Source organism: Cupressus sempervirens, chromosome 11, assembly GCF_028749045.1.
Source record: "Cupressus sempervirens isolate cs-2001-9-10 chromosome 11, ASM2874904v1, whole genome shotgun sequence".
NCBI lineage: Eukaryota > Viridiplantae > Streptophyta > Pinopsida > Cupressales > Cupressaceae > Cupressus > Cupressus sempervirens.
Genome location: NC_143128.1, coordinates 407783017 through 407798084, shown reverse-complemented (window position 1 = coordinate 407798084; position 15068 = coordinate 407783017). Strand labels below are relative to the sequence as shown.

At 53.4% G+C, this 15068-nt stretch overlaps 22 non-coding genes and 2 pseudogenes across 22 annotated transcripts; all 24 read right to left on the bottom strand.

The window, feature by feature from the left end:
• Positions 1-483: 483 nt before the first annotated feature.
• LOC149529988 (5S ribosomal RNA) lies at positions 484-602 on the bottom strand. Its single transcript, XR_016359446.1, has one exon. It is a non-coding gene; the product is annotated as a 5S ribosomal RNA (ribosomal RNA).
• Positions 603-1102: 500 nt separating this feature from the next.
• LOC149529987 (5S ribosomal RNA) lies at positions 1103-1221 on the bottom strand. The gene has a single exon (XR_016359392.1). It is a non-coding gene; the product is annotated as a 5S ribosomal RNA (ribosomal RNA).
• Positions 1222-1721: 500 nt separating this feature from the next.
• On the bottom strand, positions 1722-1840 carry LOC149529986 (5S ribosomal RNA). The gene has a single exon (XR_016359592.1). It is a non-coding gene; the product is annotated as a 5S ribosomal RNA (ribosomal RNA).
• Positions 1841-2340: 500 nt separating this feature from the next.
• On the bottom strand, positions 2341-2459 carry LOC149529985 (5S ribosomal RNA). Its single transcript, XR_016359445.1, has one exon. It is a non-coding gene; the product is annotated as a 5S ribosomal RNA (ribosomal RNA).
• Positions 2460-2959: 500 nt separating this feature from the next.
• On the bottom strand, positions 2960-3078 carry LOC149529984 (5S ribosomal RNA). Its single transcript, XR_016359559.1, has one exon. It is a non-coding gene; the product is annotated as a 5S ribosomal RNA (ribosomal RNA).
• A 500-nt stretch (positions 3079-3578) lies between these two features.
• On the bottom strand, positions 3579-3697 carry LOC149529983 (5S ribosomal RNA). The gene has a single exon (XR_016359517.1). It is a non-coding gene; the product is annotated as a 5S ribosomal RNA (ribosomal RNA).
• Positions 3698-4197: 500 nt separating this feature from the next.
• LOC149529982 (5S ribosomal RNA) lies at positions 4198-4316 on the bottom strand. Its single transcript, XR_016359334.1, has one exon. It is a non-coding gene; the product is annotated as a 5S ribosomal RNA (ribosomal RNA).
• A 500-nt stretch (positions 4317-4816) lies between these two features.
• On the bottom strand, positions 4817-4935 carry LOC149529981 (5S ribosomal RNA; annotated as a pseudogene).
• Positions 4936-5435: 500 nt separating this feature from the next.
• LOC149529980 (5S ribosomal RNA) lies at positions 5436-5554 on the bottom strand. Its single transcript, XR_016359415.1, has one exon. It is a non-coding gene; the product is annotated as a 5S ribosomal RNA (ribosomal RNA).
• A 500-nt stretch (positions 5555-6054) lies between these two features.
• On the bottom strand, positions 6055-6173 carry LOC149529979 (5S ribosomal RNA). Its single transcript, XR_016359558.1, has one exon. It is a non-coding gene; the product is annotated as a 5S ribosomal RNA (ribosomal RNA).
• Positions 6174-6673: 500 nt separating this feature from the next.
• Positions 6674-6792, bottom strand: LOC149529978 (5S ribosomal RNA). Its single transcript, XR_016359319.1, has one exon. It is a non-coding gene; the product is annotated as a 5S ribosomal RNA (ribosomal RNA).
• A 500-nt stretch (positions 6793-7292) lies between these two features.
• LOC149529977 (5S ribosomal RNA) lies at positions 7293-7411 on the bottom strand. Its single transcript, XR_016359531.1, has one exon. It is a non-coding gene; the product is annotated as a 5S ribosomal RNA (ribosomal RNA).
• A 500-nt stretch (positions 7412-7911) lies between these two features.
• Positions 7912-8030, bottom strand: LOC149529976 (5S ribosomal RNA). Its single transcript, XR_016359578.1, has one exon. It is a non-coding gene; the product is annotated as a 5S ribosomal RNA (ribosomal RNA).
• A 500-nt stretch (positions 8031-8530) lies between these two features.
• Positions 8531-8649, bottom strand: LOC149529975 (5S ribosomal RNA). The gene has a single exon (XR_016359553.1). It is a non-coding gene; the product is annotated as a 5S ribosomal RNA (ribosomal RNA).
• A 500-nt stretch (positions 8650-9149) lies between these two features.
• On the bottom strand, positions 9150-9268 carry LOC149529974 (5S ribosomal RNA). Its single transcript, XR_016359574.1, has one exon. It is a non-coding gene; the product is annotated as a 5S ribosomal RNA (ribosomal RNA).
• A 500-nt stretch (positions 9269-9768) lies between these two features.
• Positions 9769-9887, bottom strand: LOC149529973 (5S ribosomal RNA). The gene has a single exon (XR_016359435.1). It is a non-coding gene; the product is annotated as a 5S ribosomal RNA (ribosomal RNA).
• Positions 9888-10387: 500 nt separating this feature from the next.
• On the bottom strand, positions 10388-10506 carry LOC149529972 (5S ribosomal RNA). The gene has a single exon (XR_016359374.1). It is a non-coding gene; the product is annotated as a 5S ribosomal RNA (ribosomal RNA).
• Positions 10507-11006: 500 nt separating this feature from the next.
• LOC149529971 (5S ribosomal RNA) lies at positions 11007-11125 on the bottom strand (annotated as a pseudogene).
• Positions 11126-11625: 500 nt separating this feature from the next.
• Positions 11626-11744, bottom strand: LOC149529970 (5S ribosomal RNA). Its single transcript, XR_016359593.1, has one exon. It is a non-coding gene; the product is annotated as a 5S ribosomal RNA (ribosomal RNA).
• A 500-nt stretch (positions 11745-12244) lies between these two features.
• On the bottom strand, positions 12245-12363 carry LOC149529969 (5S ribosomal RNA). The gene has a single exon (XR_016359544.1). It is a non-coding gene; the product is annotated as a 5S ribosomal RNA (ribosomal RNA).
• Positions 12364-12863: 500 nt separating this feature from the next.
• LOC149529968 (5S ribosomal RNA) lies at positions 12864-12982 on the bottom strand. Its single transcript, XR_016359489.1, has one exon. It is a non-coding gene; the product is annotated as a 5S ribosomal RNA (ribosomal RNA).
• A 500-nt stretch (positions 12983-13482) lies between these two features.
• On the bottom strand, positions 13483-13601 carry LOC149529967 (5S ribosomal RNA). Its single transcript, XR_016359444.1, has one exon. It is a non-coding gene; the product is annotated as a 5S ribosomal RNA (ribosomal RNA).
• Positions 13602-14101: 500 nt separating this feature from the next.
• LOC149529966 (5S ribosomal RNA) lies at positions 14102-14220 on the bottom strand. Its single transcript, XR_016359538.1, has one exon. It is a non-coding gene; the product is annotated as a 5S ribosomal RNA (ribosomal RNA).
• A 500-nt stretch (positions 14221-14720) lies between these two features.
• Positions 14721-14839, bottom strand: LOC149529965 (5S ribosomal RNA). Its single transcript, XR_016359318.1, has one exon. It is a non-coding gene; the product is annotated as a 5S ribosomal RNA (ribosomal RNA).
• Positions 14840-15068: the final 229 nt, after the last annotated feature.

Below are 15068 nucleotides of genomic sequence, written 5' to 3'. Positions count from 1 at the left end.
CCCTCGTCTTAGCCCATGCCTCATGGTGCAACCTTGTCTAGGACGCGCGTTATCGAGCACCCAGAATGCACGGGAGAGTAAAGAGCACTCCGACGCTAAGAACGCACCTTATCTGGCGCTCGAAAATTCCCACGTGGACAATTTGGAGAAGAACGGAGATGCGGGTCGAAGGTTATGGCCCTCGAAATTTCTTTGATCAATTTCCCCCATTCATATACGCTTTTATCACAAGAGTCAACTGTTGCGCCGACCGTTTCCTCCCCATGGAGATTTCTTTGTTGAGCGACGCGAATTTTACGCCACCCTCAGTGCCCAGAATGCACCTAATCCAGCACTAAGAACGCGCCTTATTGGGCACTCGGAATGAACATGAGTCGGGGTGAGGGAGGTGAAGGAGATGGGCGATTGAAAATGGGCTTTGAGGACCGCGAGTGCATTCCAAATGCAACAATGACACGACCGGATGCTCGCAAAAGTGAAAGAGGGGTGCAACACCGAGACTTCCCGGGAGGTCACCCATCCCAGTACTACTCCGGCCCAAGCGCGCTTAACTGCGGAGTTCTGATGGGATCCGGTGCATTAACGCTGGTATGATCGCAACCGACACCAAACTCTCGCACCCTCGTCTTAGCCCATGCCTCATGGTGCAACCTTGTTTAGGACGCGCGTTATCGAGCACCCAGAATGCACGGGAGATTAAAGAGCACTCCGACGCTAAGAACGCACCTTATCTGGCGCTCGAAAATTCCCACGTGGACAATTTGGAGAAGAACGGAGATGCGGGTCGAAGGTTATGGCCCTCGAAATTTCTTTGATCAATTTCCCCCATTCATATACGCTTTTATCACAAGAATCAACTGTTGCGCCGACCGTTTCCTCCCCATGGAGATTTCTTTGTTGAGCGACGCGAATTTTACGCCACCCTCAGTGCCCAGAATGCACCTTATCCAGCACTAAGAACGCGCCTTATTGGGCACTCGGAATGAACATGAGTCGGGGTGCGGGAGGTGAAGGAGATGGGCGATTGAAAATGGGCTTTGAGGAGCGCGAGTGCTGTCCCAATGCAAGAATGACACGACCGGATGCTCGCAAAAGAGAAAGAGGGGTGCAACACCGGGACTTCCCGGGAGGGCACCCATCCCAGTACTACTCCGGCCCAAGCGCGCTTAACTGCGGAGTTCTGATGGGATCCGGTGCACTAACGCTGGTATGATCGCACCCGACACCAAACTCTCGCACCCTCGTCTTAGCCCATGCCTCATGGTGCAACCTTGTCTAGGACGCGCGTTATCGAGCACCCAGAATGCACGGGAGAGTAAAGAGCACTCCGACGCTAAGAACGCACCTTATCTGGCGATCGAAAATTCCCACGTGGACAATTTGGAGATGAACGGAGATGCGGGTCGAAGGTTATGGCCCTCGAAATTTCTTTGATCAATTTCCCCCATTCATATACGCTTTTATCACAAGAATCAACTGTTGCGCCGACCGTTTCCTCCCCATGGAGATTTCTTTGTTGAGCGACGCGAATTTTACGCCACCCTCAGTGCCCAGAATGCACCTTATCCAGCACTAAGAACGCGCCTTATCGGGCACTCGGAATGAACATGAGTCGGGGTGCGGCAGGTGAAGGAGATGGGCGATTGAAAATGGGCTTTGAGGAGCGCGAGTGCTGTCCCAATGCAACTATGACACGACCGGATGCTCGCAAAAGTGAAAGAAGGGTGCAACACCGGGACTTCCCGGGAGGTCACCCATCCCAGTACTACTCCGGCGCAAGCGCGCTTAACTGCGGAGTTCTGATGGGATCCGGTGCACTAACGGTGGTATGATCGCACCCGACACCAAACTCTCGCACCCTCGTCTTAGCCCATGCCTCATGGTGCAACCTTGTCTAGGACGCGCGTTATCGAGCACCCAGAATGCACGGGAGAGTAAAGAGCACTCCGACGCTAAGAACGCACCTTATTTGGCGCTCGAAAATTCCCACGTGGACAATTTGGAGAAGAACGGAGATGCGGGTCGAAGGTTATGGCCCTCGAAATTTCTTTGATCAATTTCCCCCATTCATATACGCTTTTATCACAAGAGTCAACTGTTGCGCCGACCGTTTCCTCCCCATGGAGATTTCTTTGTTGAGCGACGCGAATTTTACGCCACCCTCAGTGCCCATAATGCACCTTATCCAGCACTAAGAACGCGCCTTATCGGGCACTCGGAATGAACATGAGTCGGGGTGCGGGAGGTGAAGGAGATGGGCGATTGAAAATGGGCTTTGAGGACCGCGAGTGCATTCCAAATGCAACAATGACACGACCGGATGCTCGCAAAAGTGAAAGAGGGGTGCAACACCGAGACTTCCCGGGAGGTCACCCATCCCAGTACTACTCCGGCCCAAGCGCGCTTAACTGCGGAGTTCTGATGGGATCCGGTGCATTAACGCTGGTATGATCGCAACCGACACCAAACTCTCGCACCCTCGTCTTAGCCCATGCCTCATGGTGCAACCTTGTCTAGGACGCGCGTTATCGAGCACCCAGAATGCACGGGAGATTAAAGAGCACTCCGACGCTAAGAACGCACCTTATCTGGCGCTCGAAAATTCCCACGTGGACAATTTGGAGAAGAACGGAGATGCGGGTCGAAGGTTATGGCCCTCGAAATTTCTTTGATCAATTTCCCCCATTCATATACGCTTTTATCACAAGAATCAACTGTTGCGCCGACCGTTTCCTCCCCATGGAGATTTCTTTGTTGAGCGACGCGAATTTTACGCCACCCTCAGTGCCCAGAATGCACCTTATCCAGCACTAAGAACGCGCCTTATTGGGCACTCGAAATGAACATGAGTCGGGGTGCGGGAGGTGAAGGAGATGGGCGATTGAAAATGGGCTTTGAGGAGCGCGAGTGCTGTCCCAATGCAAGAATGACACGACCGGATGCTCGCAAAAGAGAAAGAGGGGTGCAACACCGGGACTTCCCGGGAGGGCACCCATCCCAGTACTACTCCGGCCCAAGCACGCTTAACTGCGGAGTTCTGATGGGATCCGGTGCACTAACGCTAGTATGATCGCACCCGACACCAAACTCTCGCACCCTCGTCTTAGCCCATGCCTCATGGTGCAACCTTGTCTAGGACGCGCGTTATCGAGCACCCAGAATGCACGGGAGAGTAAAGAGCACTCCGACGCTAAGAACGCACCTTATCTGGCGATCGAAAATTCCCACGTGGACAATTTGGAGATGAACGGAGATGCGGGTCGAAGGTTATGGCCCTCGAAATTTCTTTGATCAATTTCCCCCATTCATATACGCTTTTATCACAAGAATCAACTGTTGCGCCGACCGTTTCCTCCCCATGGAGATTTCTTTGTTGAGCGACGCGAATTTTACGCCACCCTCAATGCCCAGAATGCACCTTATCCAGCACTAAGAACGCGCCTTATCGGGCACTCGGAATGAACATGAGTCGGGGTGCGGGAGGTGAAGGAGATGGGCGATTGAAAATGGGCTTTGAGGAGCACGAGTGCTGTCCCAATGCAACAATGACACGACCGGATGCTCGCAAAAGTGAAAGAAGGGCGCAACACCGGGACTTCCCGGGAGGTCACCCATCCCAGTACTACTCCGGCCCAAGCGCGCTTAACTACAGAGTTCTGATGGGATCCGGTGCACTAACGCTGGTATGATCGCACCCGACACCAAACTCTCGCACCCTCGTCTTAGCCCATGCCTCATGGTGCAACCTTGTCTAGGACGCGCGTTATCGAGCACCCAGAATGCACGGGAGAGTAAAGAGCACTCCGACGCTAAGAACGCACCTTATCTGGCGCTCAAAAATTCCCATGTGGACAATTTGGAGAAGAACGGAGATGCGGGTCGAAGGTTATGGCCCTCGAAATTTCTTTGATCAATTTCCCCCATTCATATACGCTTTTATCACAAGAATCAACTGTTGCGCCGACCGTTTCCTCCCCATGGAGATTTCTTTGTTGAGCGACGCGAATTTTACGCCACCCTCAGTGCCCAGAATGCACCTTATCCAGCACTAAGAACGCGCCTTATCAGGCACTCGGAATGAACATGAGTCGGGGTGCGGGAGGTGAAGGAGATGGGCGATTGAAAATGGGCTTTGAGGAGCACGAGTGCTGTCCCAATGCAACAATGACACGATCGGATGCTCGCAAAAGTGAAAGAGGGGTGCAACACCGGGACTTCCCGGGAGGTCACCCATCCTAGTACTACTCCGGCCCAAGCGCGCTTAACTGCGGAGTTCTGATGGGATCCGGTGCACTAACGCTGGTATGATCGCACCCGACACCAAACTCTCGCACCCTCGTCTTAGCCCATGCCTCATGGTGCAACCTTGTCTAGGACGTGCGTTATCGAGCACCCAGAATGCACGGGAGAGTAAAGAGCACTCCGACGCTAAGAACGCACCTTATTTGGCGCTCGAAAATTCCCACGTGGACAATTTGGAGAAGAACGGAGATGCGGGTCGAAGGTTATGGCCCTCGAAATTTCTTTGATCAATTTCCCCCATTCATATACGCTTTTATCACAAGAATCAACTGTTGCGCCGACCGTTTCCTCCCCATGGAGATTTCTTTGTTGAGCGACGCGAATTTTACGCCACCCTCAGTGCCCAGAATGCACCTTATCCAGCACTAAGAACGCGCCTTATCGGGCACTCGGAATGAACATGAGTCGGGGTGCGGGAGGTGAAGGAGATGGGCGATTGAAAATGGGCTTTGAGGACCGCGAGTGCTGTCCCAATGCAACAATGACACGACCGGATGCTCGCAAAAGTGAAAGAAGGTTGCAACACCGGGACTTCCCGGGAGGTCACCCATCCCAGTACTACTCCGGCCCAAGCGCGCTTAACTGCAGAGTTCTGATGGGATACGGTGCACTAACGCTGGTATGATCGCACCCGACACCAAACTCTCGCACCCTCGTCTTAGCCCATGCCTCATGGTGCAACCTTGTCTAGGACGCGCGTTATCGAGCACCCAGAATGCACGGGAGAGTAAAGAGCACTCCGACGCTAAGAACGCACCTTATCTGGCGCTCGAAAATTACCACGTGGACAATTTGGAGAAGAACGGAGATGCGGGTCGAAGGTTATGGCCCTCGAAATTTCTTTGATCAATTTCCCCCATTCATATACGCTTTTATCACAAGAATCAACTGTTGCGCCGACCGTTTCCTCCCCATGGAGATTTCTTTGTTGAGCGACGTGAATTTTACGCCACCCTCAGTGCCCAGAATGCACCTTATCCAGCACTAAGAACGCGCCTTATCGGGCACTCGGAATGAACATGAGTCGGGGTGCGGGAGGTGAAGGAGATGGGCGATTGAAAATGGGCTTTGAGGAGCGCGAGTGCTGTCCCAATGCAACAATGACACGACCGGATGCTCGCAAAAGTGAAAGAGGGGTGCAACACCGAGACTTCCCGGGAGGTCACCCATCCCAGTACTACTCCGGCCCGAGCGCGCTTAACTGCGGAGTTCTGATGGGATCCGGTGCACTAACGCTGGTATGATCGCACCCGACACCAAACTCTCGCACCCTCGTCTTAGCCCATGCCTCATGGTGCAACCTTGTCTAGGACGCGCGTTATCGAGCACCCAGAATGCACGGGAGAGTAAAGAGCACTCCGACGCTAAGAACGCACCTTATTTGGCGCTCGAAAATTCCCACGTGGACAATTTGGAGAAGAACGGAGATGCGGGTCGAAGGTTATGGCCCTCGAAATTTCTTTGATCAATTTCCCCCATTCATATACGCTTTTATCACAAGAATCAACTGTTGCGCCGACCGTTTCCTCCCCATGGAGATTTCTTTGTTGAGCGACGCGAATTTTACGCCACCCTCAGTGCCCAGAATGCACCTTATCCAGCACTAAGAACGCGCCTTATCGGGCACTCGGAATGAACATGAGTCGGGGTGCGGGAGGTGAAGGAGATGGGCGATTGAAAATGGGCTTTGAGGAGCGCGAGTGCTGTCCCAATGCAACAATGACACGACCGGATGCTCGCAAAAGTGAAAGACGGGTGCAACACCGGGACTTCACGGGAGGTCACCCATCCCAGTACCACTCCGGCCCGAGCGCGCTTAACTGCGGAGTTCTGATGGGATCCGGTGCACTAACGCTGGTATGATCGCACCCGACACTAAACTCTCGCACCCTCGTCTTAGCCCATGCCTCATGGTGCAACCTTGTCTAGGACGCGCGTTATCGAGCACCCAGAATGCACGGGAGAGTAAAGAGCACTCCGACGCTAAGAACGCACCTTATTTGGCGCTCGAAAATTCCCACGTGGACAATTTGGAGAAGAACGGAGATGCGGGTCGAAGTTTATGGCCCTCGAAATTTCTTTGATCAATTTCCCCCATTCATATACGCTTTTATCACAAGAGTCAACTGTTGCGCCGACCGTTTCCTCCCCATGGAGATTTCTTTGTTGAGCGACGCGAATTTTACGCCACCCTCAGTGCCCAGAATGCACCTTATCCAGCACTAAGAACGCGCCTTATCGGGCACTCGGAATGAACATGAGTCGGGGTGCGGGACGTGAAGGAGATGGGCGATTGAAAATGGGCTTTGAGGACCGCGAGTGCTGTCCCAATGCAACTATGACACGACCGGATGCTCGCAAAAGTGAAAGAAGGGTGCAACACCGGGACTTCCCGGGAGGTCACCCATCCCAGTACTACTCCGGCCCAAGCGCGCTTAACTGCGGAGTTCTGATGGGATCCGGTGCACTAACGCTGGTATGATCGCACCCGACACCAAACTCTCGCACCCTCGTCTTAGCCCATGCCTCATGGTGCAACCTTGTCTAGGACGCGCGTTATCGAGCACCCAGAATGCACGGGAGAGTAAAGAGCACTCCGACGCTAAGAACGCACCTTATCTGGCGCTCAAAAATTCCCACGTGGACAATTTGGAGAAGAACGGAGATGCAGGTCGAAGGTTATGGCCCTCGAAATTTCTTTGATCAATTTCCCCCATTCATATACGCTTTTATCACAAGAATCAACTGTTGCGCCGACCGTTTCCTCCCCATGGAGATTTCTTTGTTGAGCGACGTGAATTTTACGCCACCCTCAGTGCCCAGAATGCACCTTATCCAGCACTAAGAACGCGCCTTATCGGGCACTCGGAATGAACATGAGTCGGGGTGCGGGAGGTGAAGGAGATGGGCAATTGAAAATGGGCTTTGAGGAGCGCGAGTGCAGTCCCAATGCAACAATGACACGACCGGATGCTCGCAAAAGTGAAAGAAGGGCGCAACACCGGGACTTCCCGGGAGGTCACCCATCCCAGTACTACTCCGGCCCAAGCGCGCTTAACTGCGGAGTTCTGATGGGATCCGGTGCACTAACGCTGGTATGATCGCAACCGACACCAAACTCTCGCACCCTCGTCTTAGCCCATGCCTCATGGTGCAACCTTGTCTAGGACGCGCGTTATCGAGCACCCAGAATGCACGGGAGAGTAAAGAGCACTCCGACGCTAAGAACGCACCTTATCTGGCGCTCGAAAATTCCCACGTGGACAATTTGGAGAAGAACGGAGATGCGTCTCGAAGGTTATGGCCCTCGAAATTTCTTTGATCAATTTCCCCCATTCATATACGCTTTTATCACAAGAATCAACTGTTGCGCCGACCGTTTCCTCCCCATGGAGATTTCTTTGTTGAGCGACGCGAATTTTACGCCACCCTCAGTGCCCAGAATGCACCTTATCCAGCACTAAGAACGCGCCTTATCGGGCACTCGGAATGAACATGAGTCGGGGTGCGGGAGGTGAAGGAGATGGGCGATTGAAAATGGGCTTTGAGGAGCGCGAGTGCTGTCCCAATGCAACAATGACACGACCGGATGCTCGCAAAAGTGGAAGAGGGGTGCAACACCGGGACTTCCCGGGAGGTCACCCATCCCAGTACTACTCCGGCCCGAGCGCGCTTAACTGCGGAGTTTTGATGGGATCCGGTGCACTAACACTGGTATGATCGCACCCGACACCAAACTCTCGCACCCTCGTCTTAGCCCATGCCTCATGGTGCAACCTTGTCTAGGACGCGCGTTATCGAGCACCCAGAATGCACGGGAGATTAAAGAGCACTCCGACGCTAAGAATGCACCTTATTTGGCGCTCGAAAATTCCCACGTGGACAATTTGGAGAAGAACGGAGATGCGGGTCGAAGGTTATGGCCCTCGAAATTTCTTTGATCAATTTCCCCCATTCATATACGCTTTTATCACAAGAGTCAACTGTTGCGCCGACCGTTTCCTCCCCATGGAGATTTCTTTGTTGAGCGACGCGAATTTTACGCCACCCTCAGTGCCCAGAATGCACCTTATCCAGCACTAAGAACGCGCCTTATCGGGCAGTCGGAATGAACATGAGTCAGGGTGCGGGAGGTGAAGGAGATGGGCGATTGAAAATGGGGTTTGAGGAGCGCGAGTGCATTCCCAATGCAACAATGACACGACAGGATGCTCGCAAAAGAGAAAGAGGGGTGCAACACCGGGACTTCCCGGGAGGTCACCCATCCCAGTACTACTCCGGCCCAAGCGCGCTTAACTGCGGAGTTCTGATGGGATACGGTGCACTAACGCTGGTATGATCGCACCCGACACCAAACTCTCGCACCCTCGTCTTAGCCCATGCCTCATGGTGCAACCTTGTCTAGGACGCGCGTTATCGAGCACCCAGAATGCACGGGAGAGTAAAGAGCACTCCGACGCTAAGAACGCACCTTATCTGGCGATCGAAAATTCCCACGTGGACAATTTGGAGATGAACGGAGATGCGGGTCGAAGGTTATGGCCTTCGAAATTTCTTTGATCAATTTCCCCCATTCATATACGCTTTTATCACAAGAATCAACTGTTGCGCTGACCGTTTCCTCCCCATGGAGATTTCTTTGTTGAGCGACGCGAATTTTACGCCACCCTCAGTGCCCAGAATGCACCTTATCCAGCACTAAGAACGCGCCTTATCGGGCACTCGGAATGAACATGAGTCGGGGTGCGGGAGGTGAAGGAGATGGGCGATTGAAAATGGGCTTTGAGGAGCGCGAGTGCTGTCCCAATGCAACAATGACACGACCGGATGCTCGCAAAAGTGAAAGAAGGGCGCAACACCGGGACTTCCCGGGAGGTCACCCATCCCAGTACTACTCCGACCCAAGCGCGCTTAACTGCAGAGTTCTGATGGGATCCGGTGCACTAACGCTGGTATGATCGCACCCGACACCAAACTCTCGCACCCTCGTCTTAGCCCATGCCTCATGGTGCAACCTTGTCTAGGACGCGCGTTATCGAGCACCCAGAATGCACGGGAGAGTAAAGAGCACTCCGACGCTAAGAACGCACCTTATCTGGCGCTCGAAAATTCCCACGTGGACAATTTGGAGAAGAACGGAGATGCGGGTCGAAGGTTATGGCCCTCGAAATTTCTTTGATCAATTTCCCCCATTCATATACGCTTTTATCACAAGAATCAACTGTTGCGCCGACCGTTTCCTCCCCATGGAGATTTCTTTGTTGAGCGACGCGAATTTTACGCCACCCTCAGTGCCCAAAATGCACCTTATCCAGCACTAAGAACGCGCCTTATCGGGCACTCGGAATGAACATGAGTCGGGGTGCGGGAGGTGAAGGAGATGGGCGATTGAAAATGGGCTTTGAGGAGCGCGAGTGCTGTCCCAATGCAACAATGACACGACCGGATGCTCGCAAAAGTGAAAGAAGGGTGCAACACCGAGACTTCCCGGGAGGTCACCCATCCCAGTACTACTCCGGCCCGAGCGCGCTTAACTGCGGAGTTCTGATGGGATCCGGTGCACTAACGCTGGTATGATCGCACCCGACACCAAACTCTCGCACCCTCGTCTTAGCCCATGCCTCATGGTGCAACCTTGTCTAGGACGCGCGTTATCGAGCACCCAGAATGCACGGGAGAGTAAAGAGCACTCCGACGCTAAGAACGCACCTTATCTAGCGCTCGAAAATTCCCACGTGGACAATTTGGAGAAGAACGGAGATGCGGGTCGAAGGTTATGGCCCTCGAAATTTCTTTGATCAATTTCCCCCATTCATATACGCTTTTATCACAAGAATCAACTGTTGCGCCGACCGTTTCCTCCCCATGGAGATTTCTTTGTTGAGCGACGCGAATTTTACGCCACCCTCAGTGCCCAGAATGCACCTTATCCAGCACTAAGAACGCGCCTTATCGGGCACTCGGAATGAACATGAGTCGGGGTGCGGGAGGTGAACGAGATGGGCAATTGAAAATGGGCTTTGAGGAGCGCGAGTGCTGTCCCAATGCAACAATGACACGACCGGATGCTCGCAAAAGTGAAAGAAGGGCGCAACACCGGGACTTCCCGGGAGGTCACCCATCCCAGTACTACTCCGGCCCAAGCGCGCTTAACTGCGGAGTTCTGATGGGATCCGGTGCACTAACGCTGGTATGATCGCACCCGACACCAAACTCTCGCACCCTCGTCTTAGCCCATGCCTCATGGTGCAACCTTGTCTAGGACGCGCGTTATCGAGCACCCAGAATGCACGGGAGAGTAAAGAGCACTCCGACGCTAAGAACGCACCTTATCTGGCGCTCGAAAATTCCCACGTGGACAATTTGGAGAAGAACGGAGATGCGGGTCGAAGGTTATGGCCCTCGAAATTTCTTTGATCAATTTCCCCCATTCATATACGCTTTTATCACAAGAATCAACTGTTGCGCCGACCGTTTCCTCCCCATGGAGATTTCTTTGTTGAGCGACGCGAATTTTACGCCACCCTCAGTGCCCAGAATGCACCTTATCCAGCACTAAGAACGCGCCTTATCGGGCACTCGGAATGAACATGAGTCGGGGTGCGGGAGGTGAAGGAGATGGGCGATTGAAAATGGGCTTTGAGGAGCGCGAGTGCTGTCCCAATGCAACAATGACACGACCGGATGCTCGCAAAAGTGAAAGAGGGGTGCAACACCGGGAGTTCCCGGGAGGTCACCCATCCCAGTACTACTTCGGCCCGAGCGCGCTTAACTGCGGAGTTCTGATGGGATCCGGTGCACTAACAATGGTATGATCGCACCCGACACCAAACTCTCGCACCCTCGTCTTAGCCCATGCCTCATGGTGCAACCTTGTCTAGGACGCGCGTTATCGAGCACCCAGAATGCACGGGAGAGTAAAGACCACTCCGACGCTAAGAACGCACCTTATTTGGCGCTCGAAAATTCCCACGTGGACAATTTGGAGAAGAACGGAGATGCGGGTCGAAGGTTATGGCCCTCGAAATTTCTTTGATCAATTTCCCCCATTCATATACGCTTTTATCACAAGAGTCAACTGTTGCGCCGACCGTTTCCTCCCCATGGAGATTTCTTTGTTGAGCGACGCGAATTTTACGCCACCCTCAGTGCCCAGAATGCACCTTATCCAGCACTAAGAACGCGCCATATCGGGCACTCGGAATGAACATGAGTCGGGGTGCGGGAGGTGAAGGAGATGGGCGATTGAAAATGGGCTTTGAGGACCGCGAGTGCATTCCAAATGCAACAATGACACGACCGGATGCTCGCAAAAGTGAAAGAGGGGTGCAACACCGAGACTTCCCGGGAGGTCACCCATCCCAGTACTACTCCGGCCCAAGCGCGCTTAACTGCGGAGTTCTGATGGGATCCGGTGCATTAACGCTGGTATGATCGCACCCGACACCAAACTCTCGCACCCTCGTCTTAGCCCATGCCTCATGGTGCAACCTTGTCTAGGACGCGCGTTATCGAGCACCCAGAATGCACGGGAGATTAAAGAGCACTCCGACGCTAAGAACGCACCTTATCTGGCGCTCGAAAATTCCCACGTGGACAATTTGGAGAAGAACGGAGATGCGGGTCGAAGGTTATGGCCCTCGAAATTTCTTTGATCAATTTCCCCCATTCATATACGCTTTTATCACAAGAATCAACTGTTGCGCCGACCGTTTCCTCCCCATGGAGATTTCTTTGTTGAGCGACGCGAATTTTACGCCACCCTCAGTGCCCAGAATGCACCTTATCCAGCACTAAGAACGCGCCTTATCGGGCACTCGGAATGAACATGAGTCGGGGTGCGGGAGGTGAAGGAGATGGGCAATTGAAAATGGGCTTTGAGGAGCGCGAGTGCTGTCCCAATGCAACAATGACACGACCGGATGCTCGCAAAAGTGAAAGAAGGGCGCAACACCGGGACTTCCCGGGAGGTCACCCATCCCAGTACTACTCCGGCCCAAGCGCGCTTAACTGCGGAGTTCTGATGGGATCTGGTGCACTAACGCTGGTATGATCGCACCCGACACCAAACTCTCGCACCCTCGTCTTAGCCCATGCCTCATGGTGCAACCTTGTCTAGGACGCGCGTTATCGAGCACCCAGAATGCACGGGAGAGTAAAGAGCACTCCGACGCTAAGAACGCACCTTATCTGGCGCTCGAAAATTCCCACGTGGACAATTTGGAGAAGAACGGAGATGCGGGTCGAAGGTTGTGGCCCTCGAAATTTCTTTGATCAATTTCCCCCATTCATATACGCTTTTATCACAAGAATCAACTGTTGCGCCGACCGTTTCCTCCCCATGGAGATTTCTTTGTTGAGCGACGCGAATTTTACGCCACCCTCAGTGCCCAGAATGCACCTTATCCAGCACTAAGAACGCGCCTTATCGGGCACTCGGAATGAACATGAGTCGGGGTGCGGGAGGTGAAGGAGATGGGCGATTGAAAATGGGCTTTGAGGAGCGCGAGTGCTGTCCCAATGCAACAATGACACGACCGGATGCTCGCAAAAGTGAAAGAGGGGTGCAACACCAGGACTTCCCGGGAGGTCACCCATCCCAGTACTACTTCGGCCCGAGCGCGCTTAACTGCGGAGTTCTGATGGGATCCGGTGCACTAACGCTGGTATGATCGCACCCGACACCAAACTCTCGCACCCTCGTCTTAGCCCATGCCTCATGGTGCAACCTTGTCTAGGACGCGCGTTATCGAGCACCCAGAATGCACGGGAGAGTAAAGAGCACTCCGACGCTAAGAACGCACCTTATTTGGCGCTCGAAAATTCCCACGTGGACAATTTGGAGAAGAACGGAGATGCGGGTCGAAGGTTATGGCCCTCGAAATTTCTTTGATCAATTTCCCCCATTCATATACGCTTTTATCACAAGAGTCAACTGTTGCGCCGACCGTTTCCTCCCCATGGAGATTTCTTTGTTGAGCGACGCGAATTTTACGCCACCCTCAGTGCCCAGAATGCACCTTATCCAGCACTAAGAACGCGCCTTATCGGGCACTCGGAATGAACATGAGTCGGGGTGCGGGAGGTGAAGGAGATGGGCGATTGAAAATGGGCTTTGAGGAGCGCGAGTGCATTCCAAATGCAACAATGACACGACCGGATGCTCGCAAAAGTGAAAGAGGGGTGCAACACCGAGACTTCCCGGGAGGTCACCCATCCCAGTACTACTCCGGCCCAAGCGCGCTTAACTGCGGAGTTCTGATGGGATCCGGTGCATTAACGCTGGTATGATCGCAACCGACACCAAACTCTCGCACCCTCGTCTTAGCCCATGCCTCATGGTGCAACCTTGTCTAGGACGCGCGTTATCGAGCACCCAGAATGCACGGGAGATTAAAGAGCACTCCGACGCTAAGAACGCACCTTATCTGGCGCTCGAAAATTCCCACGTGGACAATTTGGAGAAGAACGGAGATGCGGGTCGAAGGTTATGGCCCTCGAAATTTCTTTGATCAATTTCCCCCATTCATATACGCTTTTATCACAAGAATCAACTGTTGCGCCGACCGTTTCCTCCCCATGGAGATTTCTTTGTTGAGCGACGCGAATTTTACGCCACCCTCAGTGCCCAGAATGCACCTTATCCAGCACTAAGAACGCGCCTTATTGGGCACTCGGAATGAACATGAGTCGGGGTGCGGGAGGTGAAGGAGATGGGCGATTGAAAATGGGCTTTGAGGAGCGCGAGTGCTGTCCCAATGCAAGAATGACACGACCGGATGCTCGCAAAAGAGAAAGAGGGGTGCAACACCGGGACTTCCTGGGAGGGCACCCATCCCAGTACTACTCCGGCCCAAGCGCGCTTAACTGCGGAGTTCTGATGGGATCCGGTGCACTAACGCTGGTATGATCGCACCCGACACCAAACTCTCGCACCCTCGTCTTAGCCCATGCCTCATGGTGCAACCTTGTCTAGGACGCGCGTTATCGAGCACCCAGAATGCACGGGAGAGTAAAGAGCACTCCGACGCTAAGAACGCACCTTATCTGGCGATCGAAAATTCCCACGTGGACAATTTGGAGATGAACGGAGATGCGGGTCGAAGGTTATGGCCCTCGAAATTTCTTTGATCAATTTCCCCCATTCATATACGCTTTTATCACAAGAATCAACTGTTGCGCCGACCGTTTCCTCCCCATGGAGATTTCTTTGTTGAGCGACGCGAATTTTACGCCACCCTCAGTGCCCAGAATGCACCTTATCCAGCACTAAGAACGCGCCTTATCGGGCACTCAGAATGAACATGAGTCGGGGTGCGGCAGGTGAAGGAGATGGGCGATTGAAAATGGGCTTTGAGGAGCGTGAGTGCTGTCCCAATGCAACTATGACACGACCGGATGCTCGCAAAAGTGAAAGAAGGGTGCAACACCGGGACTTCCCGGGAGGTCACCCATCCCAGTACTACTCCGGCCCAAGCGCGCTTAACTGCGGAGTTCTGATGGGATCCGGTGCACTAACGCTGGTATGATCGCACCCGACACCAAACTCTCGCACCCTCGTCTTAGCCCATGCCTCATGGTGCAACCTTGTCTAGGACGCGCGTTATCGAGCACCCAGAATGCACGGGAGAGTAAAGAGCACTCCGACGCTAAGAACGCACCTTATCTGGCGCTCGAAAATTCCCACGTGGACAATTTGGAGAAGAACGGAGATGCGGGTCGAAGGTTATGGCCCTCGAAATTTCTTTGATCAATTTCCCCCATTC